The sequence below is a fragment of the Pleurodeles waltl genome, chromosome 3_1 (assembly GCF_031143425.1).
Source record: "Pleurodeles waltl isolate 20211129_DDA chromosome 3_1, aPleWal1.hap1.20221129, whole genome shotgun sequence".
NCBI lineage: Eukaryota > Metazoa > Chordata > Amphibia > Caudata > Salamandridae > Pleurodeles > Pleurodeles waltl.
Window position 1 is genome coordinate 1751323975 of NC_090440.1, and position 14817 is coordinate 1751338791.

The window sequence follows — 14817 nt, forward strand, 5'->3', positions numbered from 1 at the left end:
GCACATTAATTGAAAATGTAAAGTAAAACAGTTGACAGAAGCCAGTCAATTGAAAGGGCCATGAGCATGAGCACGGAGGAGGGACACAAAAGGAAAAAGAAGTTCACTCGCAGTCAAACATGTCGGCAAACATGCAATTATCCATGTACCTGGGTCGATGGTAACAAAACTGCCCCAAGAAGGGACAAAGATAAACCATTTACCAATGATAACAAAGGATTTTGGAATAACAAGCCCAAAGGCGAGTGGAAGTGATGGGCGTGAGGTGGGTGGGTGTGATTAAAAGCCCACATAGGCACCAACACGTCAGAAAAGCAGCGCTTGCGTGCTGCTATGCTCAACCTAAAAAGGACCAAATGAACAGGCTTACAATATTAACGCCTGCATTTTGAGTTTTCTGATATGTGGTGCAGGGATACCTGGGGCCAGAATCTCTGACTCTGGCCGGTATCTCCCCACCAAATTCTAGCAATCACACCTTTTCTCCCTGGAATGAGGAACAACTACACATATCTGGAAATACATGGTCTTCTAGCCAACAAATGTTTCATCTTATTAGTTTTAACACATTGACTTCCCTAGGGCTAATCAGTAGTTTCAAAATAATTCTGCAGAGTGCCTTCTCAGCTTGTGCTTAATCATCTATAATTGAGGTGGGTACCTGTGGTTTTTCACGTAGTGGCATTCGTGTAAAATCATCATGTTCATATCTCATAAGTCATTAAAAGATGAGGAACATCTAATGCCGTCCCAAGTATGAATTTATATCAAAGCGAGTGAGCATTTTAAGTGAGATGAGAGCTTGGTAAATTTTCTTCATCACATTGCTGTAAAGTTCATTCTGCCAATCATGTAAAACCTTCCGCTCACCTTCGGAAAAATAGTCATAAGTCTAATAGAATAGTCCCTCCTCTGGCACCAACTGAGAAATTCCAACGAACAGTTAGAATTATTCTTCTCCAGTGTTTCATTTTAAAGTCATAGTTTGTGTAATGTTGAAGGGTGAACCATGCAAGTTAATAAACACCCATTGACAAGCCTCTTAATTCTGTACCCTAGTGTTCTACTGTGCATGCCTAAATTTCTATATTCACATTACCAGCACCCAAGTAATAAGCCGGACAGAAAGGTCAAATCTTAACTTCAAATCTGAAATTTGAATTTTTAGATCATAAATAAACCTGAAGAGAGTTTCATGTTTTAGCAACATGTTCGCAAAAGCTACAACCTCTCTTCAGGTCTTAATAAATTTAGTTAAAAGCAGGAGGTTAGTAGCAGAGGAACACAACGTTCTGGAAGGCTAAACTGGGATAAACACGTATGTGAATATGTGTAGGTGATTGACCGTAACTAGCCTAGTGCACCACACATAAGGCCATGAATGAAAATCCTCTCTTAATTGGAAGCCAATTCAAGAGGCCAAGGAGTAGTTTGGCATGATAATCTCCAGTATGCAAGCAAGCTGCTTGGCTCTGATTAACTTGAACTTTTACATGCAAGATCCGCATGGTGTTAACTGGCCCTGGAAAAGCACCCATGTCAAGTGTCCAGAGGTCTGTTCTACCATTAACCACCAACACCTCTGTATTCTCGCCAAATTGAGCTTTGAGAAGTTAACTCAACATCCACTCCAGATACTCAGTATACATTGCTGGAATTGTGTGCAAGATGATGGAACTCAACCCAGCTGAACCAACAACTGGATATTGTCGGTGTACACATAAAACTAAATTGGATGGGCTTAGTCTGTGGTACAACACACAGAGTGAAGAGACGGCAGGGACAGCGTGTAGCACCGAGGGAACCCAAATTCTAGAAGGTCCTCTGATGTTGAAAAAAGTGGCCTACTGACAGAAGCTGCATATTTTATCAGGAAGGATTTAAACCATTGTAATTGCCAAGGCAGTTACTTCTGCAGCCTACAGACATCTCAGTTGGCTGTGTTATATCATGGTCCATTCATTGGGTTCTCTATAGAGTGGGACTCATGGTTTGCCTTCAGCTCAAAACCCTGTCAAATGCCTCATCTTTGCCTTGGTAGTCTAACAACACATAGTCATTGGTGGCGACCAGGCCTAAGAGAGTTCCTGGAGGTAAAAGAGATTTCTCCATCCATGAGCTCGGATATAGGTCTATGTTCTGAAATCCTTGTGTGATGAAAGCGACCACCTTTCAGTCCACAAAGAACACAGATCACTCTTTGTTGGGTACTCGCATCCAGACTCCAAGTATGAGTCCAGGAATATTTTACTTTTATTCTGCTTAGTTTTGTTTCATAAGAGTTGCTATGAGGTCGCATCTATACTCATCCCAGAACTAAAATACTCACCTAAATCGATACATGTTCGTTCAGAGATACCAGTCTGCTCTCCCTTCCCTTTCAAAGTACGAGCAAGGGCGACTCCGTGTTTAGGTCTGACGCAACAGTGCATCTCTCTACAGTATCTCTTATCACCAATTCTCTAAAATAGTCTTAGATCCGGTTATGGAATTTACAGAGCAACATGTTTCGTTCATCTCGTGCTTTTGGCTAAATGAAGTGTCTTTCGGTCCCCTATGAAGTGCTTGCATTTCAATGCACTGGGGGCTATTTTCATCCTAAATGTACTCTTTATCATCATGTAATACATGATTTAACTTATAGATGCATTGTGTATAGAAGGAACTCGTTGTACCACAGCAAGCTTTTCAAAATGTTTCACTCAGGATTCAAAATGCTTGCCAGCACTGGTAGATTTGCAAATGCTTGTTTACTGGTGTGCATAGGCTTCCGTTCACTTGGTTTTGCTAACAATCAAACACCTATTTCTTAAAACAAGTAATGTGATAATTATCCAAATGGAAGTTAGATACAGAGGTAAAGTTTATTTTGCTAAGTAACAGTCTTCTGCTGCCCAATAATGGTCGTCAGTTTAATTCACTCCGACATAAAATGTTCTGAAGGTTTAAATTAAAGAAAGAGCGAATATGAGGTGATGGCAACTTTCGAGTGAGAGGGCAACTTCTTTAGAACGAAGAGGAGCAAACTACTCCTGCAGGCTTCCGCCTGTCACTGATGGACACGATAGGTGAAGGAATGTAAGGAGCTGTCGGGGATATGTTCAGAAGCCTACGGCACACACAGCACCTTCTCAGAGGGAAGGTTTTCCATCAAATGAAGAAACGTAACAGAATTTAAACAAGTAAAAAAAAATGTTTCTGAGAAAAACTCCCCTTGGAATATGTTGGCTTCAGTCTAACAGACATAAAAAATATTGACATTATAGATTATTTTGGGCATTGGTGTGTGGGGACTGTTAATATAAGCCGAAGGTAATGTACTGCTAAAGATATGAATAAAATGTATTCTTTCATTTTTAAGTTCGGGGGTGGATGTTTGCTGGAAATAAGATTTGCAGATAAGAAGAACTGGCTGAACTGTTATGTTTTCATAAGTCCACAAATGAATTGATAGAAACTATCAAACGCCATAGATCCTGGTAGTTAAGATTTGTTGGCATTAAAAAGAAAGCCTATGTGGTGAGTATCAATGTTTTATGTACACATCACTTTCTAGTAAGCTAACAGCAGGTTGAATGGGTTCATTTTTAAATTTTATAGAAAGGACAATTTCAATTTGTCATCCAGCTACTGGTTGCTGGTCATGGCGGCCTACCCTCAAAAATCTCTGCATAGACATTGGAAAGGCCTGTCCACATTATACAGTGCAGTGGCATCCGTCTACATGGTGTATTTGTGAACATTTTGAGCACTTTTGATATATGCTTATATTTTTGGGGGTAAGTTACTGTATATGGGGGCACCAACCAGTTACGTAACGAAACTTGAGGGGGCCCCCTTGCAAAGTATCGGGAGGGGACTGCGGGGGCCTTTGTTACACACACTGGCACTACCCAGAATGCTGGGGGCTTCCAGTCTGTTCTCAATGGAAGGCCAAAATCATTGCTCATCTTAAGAGGCTGTGTCTTTCCCCACCTCACTTTCAAACTATATGTTTAATTTAAGAGGGATCATTTTAACCCTACGGGACCCAAAATCAGGGTTAAGGGAATACCTGCATATCAATCAATGCAGACAATATAGACAGTATTCTTGTGTCTGAGCCTACTACGGTGGGAGCCCCAGCAAGCACTCCGTTCATTATTTGCATCCAAAAATAAATCGAAAATTTGCAAATGACATAGGTTATGACTTTTGTTCCTTATGAAATTCGAGGGTAACTAGTTTATTAGCTGTGAGAAGGCAGTGTGCCGTTATGAATATAATGATTTGGCAATTCAATCTCATCACCAGGTAACACGGAAGATCAGAAGGTGGAGGCTAACGATGTTCTGAGAGCGGGAACAGACTTTCTTAAAATGTTATTGAGCCTATACCGCTTACGATATTGCATCCCTAAAAACTCTGGATTCAAAAGATAATACCTATTCTTTTTATAGAGCCCTGATCCTGTTCTGACCTATCACGACAGGTCCTGCCCCCCCACCATCGATACTTTCTCCAACCCACAAACTCCCAGCCCAGTTCAGGCCAAGACAAATGAATATCTATGAGGTATGGGAGACTTTTTCATTCTGCAGGGAGGTCCCATCACTTTGTGTTACTTCTTTTGGGTATTTGCATAGCACAGAGCTAGGTCCAAAAGGGTTTGGAGCATTTTACAGAGACCAGACCGCTAGGCACAATACCGTTGAGGTTTCATGAGCACATAGCCAGGAGAGCACATGGACATTGGATGAACAATGAGACAAGAATAGGCCAGCCTTGCAGTTAGATTCACATTTAGAAAATAAACATTATTTACAATCATTTACAAATATATGTGTAGGAGGCTGGCCTGGCTTGTAGTGGGTACCAGAGGTACTTACACCTTGTGCCAGGTCCAGTTATCCCTTATTAGTGTAGAAGAGGTGTTTCTAGCAGCTTAGGCTGATAGAATGTAGCTATGGCAAAGCAGCTTAGGCTGAACTAGGAGACATGTAAAGCTCCTACTATACCACTGGTGTCATATGCACAATATCATAAGAAAACACAATACACAGAAGTACTAAAAATAAAGGTACTTTATTTTTATGACAATATGCCAAAAGTATCTCAATGAGTACCCTCAGTATGAGGATAAGATATATACACAAGATATATGTACACAAACCAAAATTATGCAGGTAATAGCAAGAAAAGTAATGCAAGCAGTGTAAAGTTACAGTAGATTGCAATAGGAGCACATAGGTATAGGGGCAACACAAACCATATACTCCAAAAGTGGAATGCGAAGGACGAATGGACCCCAAACCTATGTGAGCTTGTAGAGGGTCGCTGGGACTGTAAGAAAACAGTGAGGGTTAGAAAAATAGCCCACCCCAAGACCTTGAAAGGTAGGTGTAAAGTGCACCTACAACCCCCAGAGAGCACAGAAGTCGTGATAGGGGGATTCTGCAGCAAGAACAAACACCAGCAATGCAACAACAGTGGATTTCCGGACCTGAGTACCTGTAAGACAAGGGGACCAAGTCCAAGTGTCGCGACAGTGTCGAGAGTGGGCAGGAGCCCAGGAAATGCCAGCTGAGGGTGCAAGGAAGCTGCCACCTGTTGGAAGAAGCTTGGAGTTCTGCAAGAAAGAAGAGGACTAGGAACTTCCCCTTTGGAGGATGGATGTCCCACGTCGCGCTAAAGCTTGCAAAGACCACAAACAAGCCTCGCTAGCTGCAAGGGTCGCGGTTAGGGTTTTTGGGTGCTGCTGTGGCCCAGGAGGGACCAGGATGTCGCCACTTGGAAGAGGAGACCGAGGGGATGCCCAGCAACACAGGGAGCCCTCACAGAAGCAGGCAGCACCCGCAGAAGTACCTGAACAGGCACTTAGAAGAAAAGTGAACTGGAGTCCCCCTGAAGTCACAAAAGGGAGTCCCACGACGCCGGAGGACAACTCAGAAGGTTGTGCACTGCAGGAAGGAGTGTCAGGGACCCAGGCGTGGCTGTGCACAAAGGAAATCCTGGAAGAGTGCACAGGAGCCAGAGCAGCTGCAAATCACGTGGTACCCAGCAATGCAGTCTAGCATGGGGAGGCAAGGACTTACCTCCACCAAACTTGGACTCAAGAGTCACTGGACTGTGGGAGTCACTTGGACAGAGTTGCTGAGTTCCAGGGACCATGCTCGTCATGCTGAGAGGGGACCCAGAGGACCAGTGATGCAGTCTTTTGGTGCCTGCGGTTGCAGGGGGAAGATTCCGTCGACCCACTGGAGATTTCTTCAGAGCTCCTGGTGCAGAGAGGAGGCAGGCTACCCCCAGAGCATGCACCACCTGGAAACAGTCAAGAAAGCCGGCAGGATAAAGCAATACAAGGTTGCTAGTAGTCGTCTTGCTACTTTGTTGCGGTTTTGCAGGTGTTCTGAGCAGTCAGCGGTCGATCCTTTGGCAGAAGGTGAAGAGGGAGATGCAGAGGAACTCTGGTGAGCTCTTGCATTCGTTATCTGAAGAACTCCCCAAAGCAGAGACCCTAAATAACCAGAAAAGGAGGTTTGGCTACCTAGGAAGGAGGATTGGCTACCAAGAGAGGTAAGAGCCTATCAGAAGGAGCCTCCGACGTCACCTGCTGGCACTGGCCACTCAGAGTAGTCCAGTGTGCCACAGACAGCTCTGTTTCCAAGATGGCAGAGGTCTGGGACACACTGGAGGAGCTCAGGGCACCTCCCCTGGGAGGTACAGGTCAGGGGAGTGGTCACTCCCCTTTCCTTTGTCCAGTTTTGCACCAGAGCAGGGCTGGGGGATCCCTAAACCGGTGTAGACTGGCTTATGCAGAGATGGGCACCATCTGTGCCCATCAAAGCATTTCCAGGGGCTGGGGGAGGCTACACCTCCCCAGCCCTCACACCTATTTCCAAAGGGAGAGGGTGTTACATCCTCTCTCAGAGGAAATCTTTTGTTCTGCCTTCCTGGGCCAGGGCTGCCTGGACCCCAGGAGGGCAGAAACCTGTCTGAGGGGTTGGCAGAATCAGCAGCTGCAGTGGAGACCCCGGAAAGGCAGTTTGGCAGTACCCGGGTTCTGTGCTAGAGACCCGGGGGATCATGGAATTGTCCCCCCAATGCCAGTATGGCATTGGGGTGACAATTCCATGATCTTAGACATGTTACATGGCCATGTTCGGAGTTACCATTGTGACGCTGTACATAGGTAGTGACCTATGTACAGTGCACGCGTGTAATGGTGTCCCCGCACTCACAAAGTCCGGGGAATTTGCCCTGAACGATGTGGGGGCACCTTGGCTAGTGCCAGGGTGCCCACACACTAAGTAACTTTGCACCCAACCTTCACTAGGTGAAGGTTAGACATATAGGTGACTTTTAAGTTACTTAAGTGCAGTGGTAACTGGCTGTGAAATAACGTGGACGTTATTTCACTCAGGCTGCACTGGAAGGCCTGTGTAAGAATTGTCAGAGCTCCCTATGGGTGGCAAAAGAAATGCTGCAGCCCATAGGGATATCCTGGAACCCCAATACCCTGGGTACCTCAGTACCATATACTAGGGAATTATATGGGTGTACCCGTATGCCAATGTGAATTGGTAAATTTAGTCACTAGCCTGTTAGTGACAAATTTGGAAAGCAGAGAGAGCATAACCACTGAGGTTCTGGTTAGCAGAGCCTCAGTGAGACAGTTAGTCATCACACAGGGAACACATACAGGGCACAAACTTATGAGCACTGGGATCCTGGCTAGCAGGATCCCAGTGACACAGGCAAAAACAGCATATATACAGTGAAATATGGGGGTAACATGCCAGGCAAGATGGTACTTTCCTACAATATGCATATGTAATTAGGGGTCGACTGGGCCCTCTTGTGTTCGATTTGTGGGTTTTGTGCACCACACAGGTGTTAAATTGTGAGGAGTAAGGTTGGTGTAGAAAGTAGTTGATTTATACAGTCAGTACTTCAAGTAGGACAGTGGATTTATTATTTGTTTCAGCAACGTTTTTTGATGGATGGGATCATTTGGCCCCACAAATAGCAAACTCACAGACAGAGCGTATGATTTTGAGAGGGGGGGCATTGGATGATCTGGGGGAATGGCAGTTTTTTTCTAGTTTAGGTGTTTTGGTCTTGGATCTTCCAGTGGGAACAGAGTTTGGGTGTCACTTTATTGGTACAGATGGTAGCATGAATGCAACTAATGGGAATAAAAGTGGAATTCTCAGTATCCAGATGTAAGTGGGATAAGGTGAGGATCTGATGGAGTCTTTCCCCTAGAATGCTTTTGAAAGAGCCAGAAGTTACTAAAGTGGATTTTGGCTATTCTTTGGGAGATAGGGATGAGGTGAAATGGTAAAACAAAGTGACTTGCTCTCCTGCCACATGAGATCTGGCTGGTGTGAGACCTCACTACCTCTTGGGCGGTATTTTCTTTACAAAAGATTTGTATCAACAGCCATCACCAGGACCAGTAGGTGAGCCACCTGTGACCCATCCACCTCCAGTACAGCCTTCACCAAGATGCTGATGCAAGCTATTTTGGCTGGCCATATTTTACAAAGGTCTCCATTCTTCCGTCATTTGACAGCCATCAACACCTTTGTCCAAGCCCTTCACTAGTACAAGGATTTGGTCCAGAGGAGTGTTACTGCTTGTTTTCCCGTCGTGGGCACAGCAGTATTACTTAGTTGCGATTTCCTTTGTAAACCTTGGGCTAAATGTCTCTGAGTTCTTTTGTTGTTAGGGACCCATGTGTAGCCTCGTAGTTAAGGGACTCTTTGTTTTCTTCATATGTCCCCCCTTCTTCTGAGGTTCCTGAATTTCCTATTTGGGACAAATGTTTAACTGTCATGAGTTCCAATCAGCTGCAGAGCCCTTGCTTTGTACAATGTATTAAGGAACAAAGTCCTCCCCTCCCACATTGTATTCAGTGACAGCCCTTCCGCCTTCCAGAGTCGGTGTAAGAAGAGACCCCCGCTACAGTGCAACCAGACACTGCCCTGGGCCAAGCATTACTTTGGTGACCTCCTCACCTAGTAATTATTAATATCGAAGGCATTTTTATAACAGTTTTTAAAGAGCAAACCGGGCTAATGGGCATGAGAGATTTTTATAACAGAATCAGACTACAATACACATTTTATTCTTTCTGGGCACAGGGAGAACACCTTTTTTCCCAGAATCACAGGAAGTTGATGAAGCCAGGATCTGAACCCGGTTCCCGGTGTTGCAAACTCAGCTGCTACAGCCAGAAAGCCACAGCTCCTCATGTTGCTCTGGTGCTCATGCCTGGGTGGGGCCTTAGGAGACTGCCCAGAATCAGAGCTTTAAATGGCAGGTACTGTCAGGTATTGAGAACCTGCACTTTTATAATTTGAAGGGGTGACTAGCTGAACTTCTCTGCAGGGGTGCAAAACTTATAATGGAAGAAGACCAGTACTTCTGAGCAGCAAACAATAACATAGTAAGAACCTGCACTTCTATGTTCCCGTTTTAGCCCTCCACTACAATGATATTTCAATAGGTGCATCAACCACCTCATATAAACAAACCTTCCAGCAGCACTAGGTTAAAATGAGAAGCACAGGTGCTGCACCACCTTCGTTTGGGCCTAAGCGACAGTGCTCCGGCACTTCCCTGGATCCCAATCACAGAGTGCTATTCCGATAAAACCAGTTTTCTACTGTCGCTTTTGATGTTAGAAAACAGCGCTCCAGCTCTGTGACGTTGTCAGGGCATCTGCGAGGTGTGCTAAGGTGGATTCACTACGTGCACCAGCCTTGTCCCACAGCTTGGCCCAAAACTGGAGAACTGCTACTCCTGATTATTGTAGCCTGTCCGTTTTACGGTAAAAAATGACAAACACACACCTGTCGCTTAAAATGTTCCCCTCCACAACCAGTTTTGTGCGAGATCTACGTCAAATCTACTGGTATGGTTAACAGGAGCGAGCGCCCATCTTAGATCAGGACCTGCCGTTGTTTTTCTTCAGCCTTCCACCAGTTGACTTAGACTGGGCCAAAGCGTTGGTCACTCAGTCCTTCTCGACTTCCTTTGAAAATATGAGGAGAAAAAAAAGTGTGGCTTAAACGCACAACTTGTAATTCCGATGTAGGCGCAAACTCCACGCATCGGAATTACAAAGTCGTCCTTCATTTTTACACCCATAATTACAGATACAACTACAATATTTAATTCCATAACGTGAAATTATGCATGTAATTACACTGATCTTACAGATATTTCTCGACGGAGCAAGGGCCTGTGTATCTTTTATTTTCCTACAATAATGTTTACATTATGTGTTCTGATAGGCACACAAGAACAATATAGATAGTTGCAATTAAATAATGAATTTAAAATGTCCAATGGGTTCTGGCCATCAAAATAAGAGTGCATTTAAAATGTTCAAGAGCAGTGATCCATACAACACCCTGCAAAATCTTATTGAATATGATAAACAGTGCTGCGAGAATATTAAGTGCCTATCTGCCTGTACATACAGAAAATGCAGCAGCTTAATAACTAGTGAATGAAAACAGCACTACAAAGCTGATACAAAGCTGATACATTAGGTCTTGCATTAGTTCTATAGGTTTATTGTTAACACAGCACGAATCGAGATCAGCGCAGCCAGCCACACAGACTGCAGTCAGCGCCGTAATTGTACTGGGTCTTTTCTGCAGCCAGACCCACAAGCTCACCAACTCTCTAGATCTGACAACTCCCAGGACTTCCTTTTATTTGATCAAACAAAGGCACAGATAATGATAAACACATGGACAATAAATCTGTAGATTCCTTCCAGTGCGCACTGCCATCATCCTGAAGCAGCAAGGCCTAGTCTAGTTATACACACAGGAGAGGTATTTCTTCACAGGGCTCTCTTCAGTTATGCTTGCCAAAAAGCACCAGCCAAATTGTTAGATAAGGGCCTGGGCGAAATTTTAAACCAGCTCACTTCACAGTAATGAGAAACAAGCATTGGCAAAGCCAATAGATCTCACCTATATAAGAGCTACTGGCTTTGGCACTGTGCTTTGCCATGTTGTCCACCAATGTGGCTGCTGTCCAGCATGGCTAAAGGTGAGTGGCATGGAGTGTAAGAGTGGAGTGGGGGAGTAGAGTGTCGAAGAGTGGATTTGTTGGAGTATCATAGAGTGGAGTGTGGAGAGTAGAGTGACGTAGAGTTGAGTAGAGTTCATTGGTTCAGTGGCAGAGAGTTTTGTGGAGTGAAGTGGGGTGGGGTGCAATTCGGTGGAGTGGGTTGGAATGAATTGAGGTAGTGGGGTGGATTTGAGTAGAGTGGGGTGGATTGGAGTGGGATGGAGTGAGTGGAGTGGGGTGGATTCTTGTGGCATGGATTGGAGAGGGGTGGACTTAATTCACTGGGTTGGAGTGGGGTGGATTGGATTGGAGTGGGGTGGGCTGGATGATTGAATTGGAGTGGGGTGGATAGGGGTGGGGTGAGGTGGTCTGGATTGGGATTGGGATAGAGTGGGGTGGCTTGGAGTACAGTGTGGCAGATTGGAGTGAGTGGGGTGGGTTGGAGTGGGGTGGCATGGAGTAGGTGGGGTGGAGTGGGATGGATTGGATTCGAGTTGGGTGGATTGAAATGGGGTAGGGTAGGTTTAACTGGGGTGTGGTGGGCTGCACTGTGATAGATTGGATTGCAGTGGGGTGAGGTGAATTGGATTGGATTGGGGTGGATTGGATTGGGGTGGATTGGAGCGGGGTGGACTGGAGTGGGGTGGATTGCATTGAGGTGGGGTGGACTGGAGTGGGATTCAGTGGATGGATTGTAGTGGGGTGGACAGAACCGGGGGTGGATTGGATTTGGGTAGGGTGGATTGTAGTGGGGTGGATTAGATTGGGGTAGATTGGACTGGTGTGGGGTGGATTGGATTTGGTGGCTTGGTTGGAGTAGGGTGGATTGGAGTTGGGTAGGCTGGTTCGAGTGGATTGGATTGGGGTAGAATGGAGTGGACTGGAGTAGAATGAGGGAATTGGAGTGGGGTGGGGGTGGACAGGCGTCCAGTAGAGTGGATTGAAATGGGAGTGGGTGGAGTTTGATGGGGTAGATTGGGTTGGAGCAGGGTGGATTAGATTTGGGTGGCATGGGGCGAAAGGGATTAGAGTGCGTGGACTGGAGTCTGGTGGAGTGGACTAGAGTGGGGTGAATCATATTGTGGTGGATCGTATTGGGTGCTTCAGATTGGGGTGGATTGGATTGGGATGCAGTGGATTGTTGTGAGGTAGATTTGATTGAGTAGGGTGGATTGGATTAAATGGGGTGGATTAGGGTAGAGTGGCTTGTTAATGTGGGAGGGGTGGATTTGATTGAGTGTGGAGGATTGGATTGAGTATGGTGGATTAGGTTGGTGTGGATTGGAAAGGGGTGGGTGGATTGCACTGGGGTGGGGTGCGGTGTGGTGGATTCAATTGGAGTGCGCTGGATTTGATTGGAGTGAGGTGGATTGGAGTGGGATGGGGTGGGGTGAATTTGAGTGGAGTGGGTGGATTGGAATGGAGTAGATTGAGGTAGATTGGACTGGAGTGGATTGGGGTGGATTGGACTGGAGGGAGTTGGATTGGATTGAAGTGGGGTGGATTGGATTGGGTTGGATTTGATTGACGTGGGGTGGATTAATTGGAGAGGGGTGGACTAGATTAGAATGGGGTAGATTAAGGTGGTTTGGAGTGGGGTGAATTGGAGTGGAGTAGAGTGGATTAATGTGGACTGGATTGAACTGGAGTTGAGTGGATTACAGTGGATTGTATTGAAGTGGGCTGGATTTGTGTGGTGTGAGTGGTTTGGAGTGGTGTGAGGTGGATTAAATAGCAGTTGACTTGATTGGAGTTGGGTGATAGGACTGGGTGGATTGGTTGGATTGGATTGTGGTTGTCTGGGTTGTATTGGAGTAGGGTGGGTTGGACTGGAGTGGGGTGGATCAGACTGGAGTGGGGTGGGGTGGATTGGACTAGACTGGAGTGGATTGGGATGGGGTGTATTGGATTGGAGTGAGGTGTATTGGGTTGGAGTGGGGTAGATTATACTGGGCTGGATTGTGGTGGATTGGTGTGTGGTAGACTGGATTGTAGTGGGGTGGATTGGTGGATTGGAGTTGGGTGAATTGGGATTGAGTGGGATGGATTGGAGTGGGGCAAATTGAAGTGGGGCAGATTGTTTTGGACTGGAGTAGGTTGTTTGAGATTGGAGTGGGGCAGGGTGGAGGAAGGGAGGCTGGAGTGGGGCAGATTGTTTTGGTTTAAAGTGAGGCAGATTGAAGTGAGGCAGATTGAAATGGATTGGAGTGGGGTGGTTTTGAGTGGGACAGATTGTTTTGGATTGGTGTGGGGCGGACTAGAGTGGGGCACATTGATTTTGATTGGAGTGGGGCAGTTTAAAGTGTGGTAGGTTGGAGGGAGGCAAGTTGTATTAGGGTGGATCGGGGTGGGGTGGATTTGATTGGTTTGGTGGGGTGGATTGGATGGGAGTGTGGTAGATTTAAGTGGGGTGAATTGGGGTGGAGTGGATTGGACAGGAAGAGGTGGATTGGATTAAAGTGAGACATATTGTTTTGGATTGGATTAGGGCAGATTGAGTGGGACAAATTGGAGTGGGGCAGATTGTTCTGAATTAAAGTGGGGCAGGTTAGAGTGAGACGGTTTGGAATGGGACAGATTATTTTGAATTGGAGTGGGACAGATTGTTTTGGATTGCAGTGGGGCAGACTGGAGTGAGGCAGATTATTTTAGTCAGGAGTGCAGCAGATTGCAGTGGGGCAGATTGTTTGGATTGGGCAGTTTGGAGTTTGGTAGATTGTTTTGGATTAGAGTGGGGCAGATTGGAGTGGGGTAGATGGGTGTGGGGCATATTGTTTTGGATTGGAGTGGGGCAGATTGGTTTGTATTGAATTTGGGCAGATTGTTTTGGCTTGGTGAGGAATATTTTGGACTGGAGTGGGGCGAATTGGAGTAGGGAAGATTAGATTGGGGTGGGTTGGGAGGATTGGAGTTGGGTGGGTTGGGTTGGAGTGGATTGGATTGGGGTGGTGTGGATTGGTGAGGGGTGAGGTGGGGTGTACTGGGGTGGATAGTAGTGTGGTTGACTGTAGGGGGTGGATTGGGGTATACTGCATGATTATGTGTTAAAGCATAACTTTAGAAATTACAAATAAAGAAACAATGTCGCTTTGCAATATTTAGAACAAGATAATCATCATCTTTTGAGAACAGCACCCAAGAACTAGAACAAAAGAAAACATGAGTGCAGAGTGATAAAAGACGACTTAGTAAAATAAAAGAAAGTTAGCTATAAAAAATAAAACTTTGCAATTTTGTTTGTCCTGCTGGGCACGTTTTCGCCAATCACACGCCTTCTGTTTGCAGGGCACTAGAAGTTGAATAAAATAGTACCTCAAACACATGGGGAGCAGTGGACAGGCACTCATTAAGTTGAATCATTCAGTGCTTGGTCCCTGCTCCACACAGAGGAATGGAAATGATGCCAGGCCTACAGTGACTAATTATGAGGCTGTAAAGCAGAGTGCCATGCATGCATGCTCCTGCCTCTTTATGTCAGTCTTGAAGGATCTTTGTCATACAAGCTTAGTTTCTACCTTTGCCACTTTTTTTTACCTTTCTCTAACTACTTGTACCGCCCCTTGTTGTAGTTAATAGCATGACAGAGAAAAAAATGAGTGCTAGAACACTCCAGGCAACCAGCGGTACAAATTAAGCAGTGATGCAGGGTTCAGACTTTGGCTCCTAAAATCCTAAATGGAAATACGGTGGGCTACCATAGCACCGCAAAGATTCCAAAGCGCTACAAACTGAAGGGAGGTC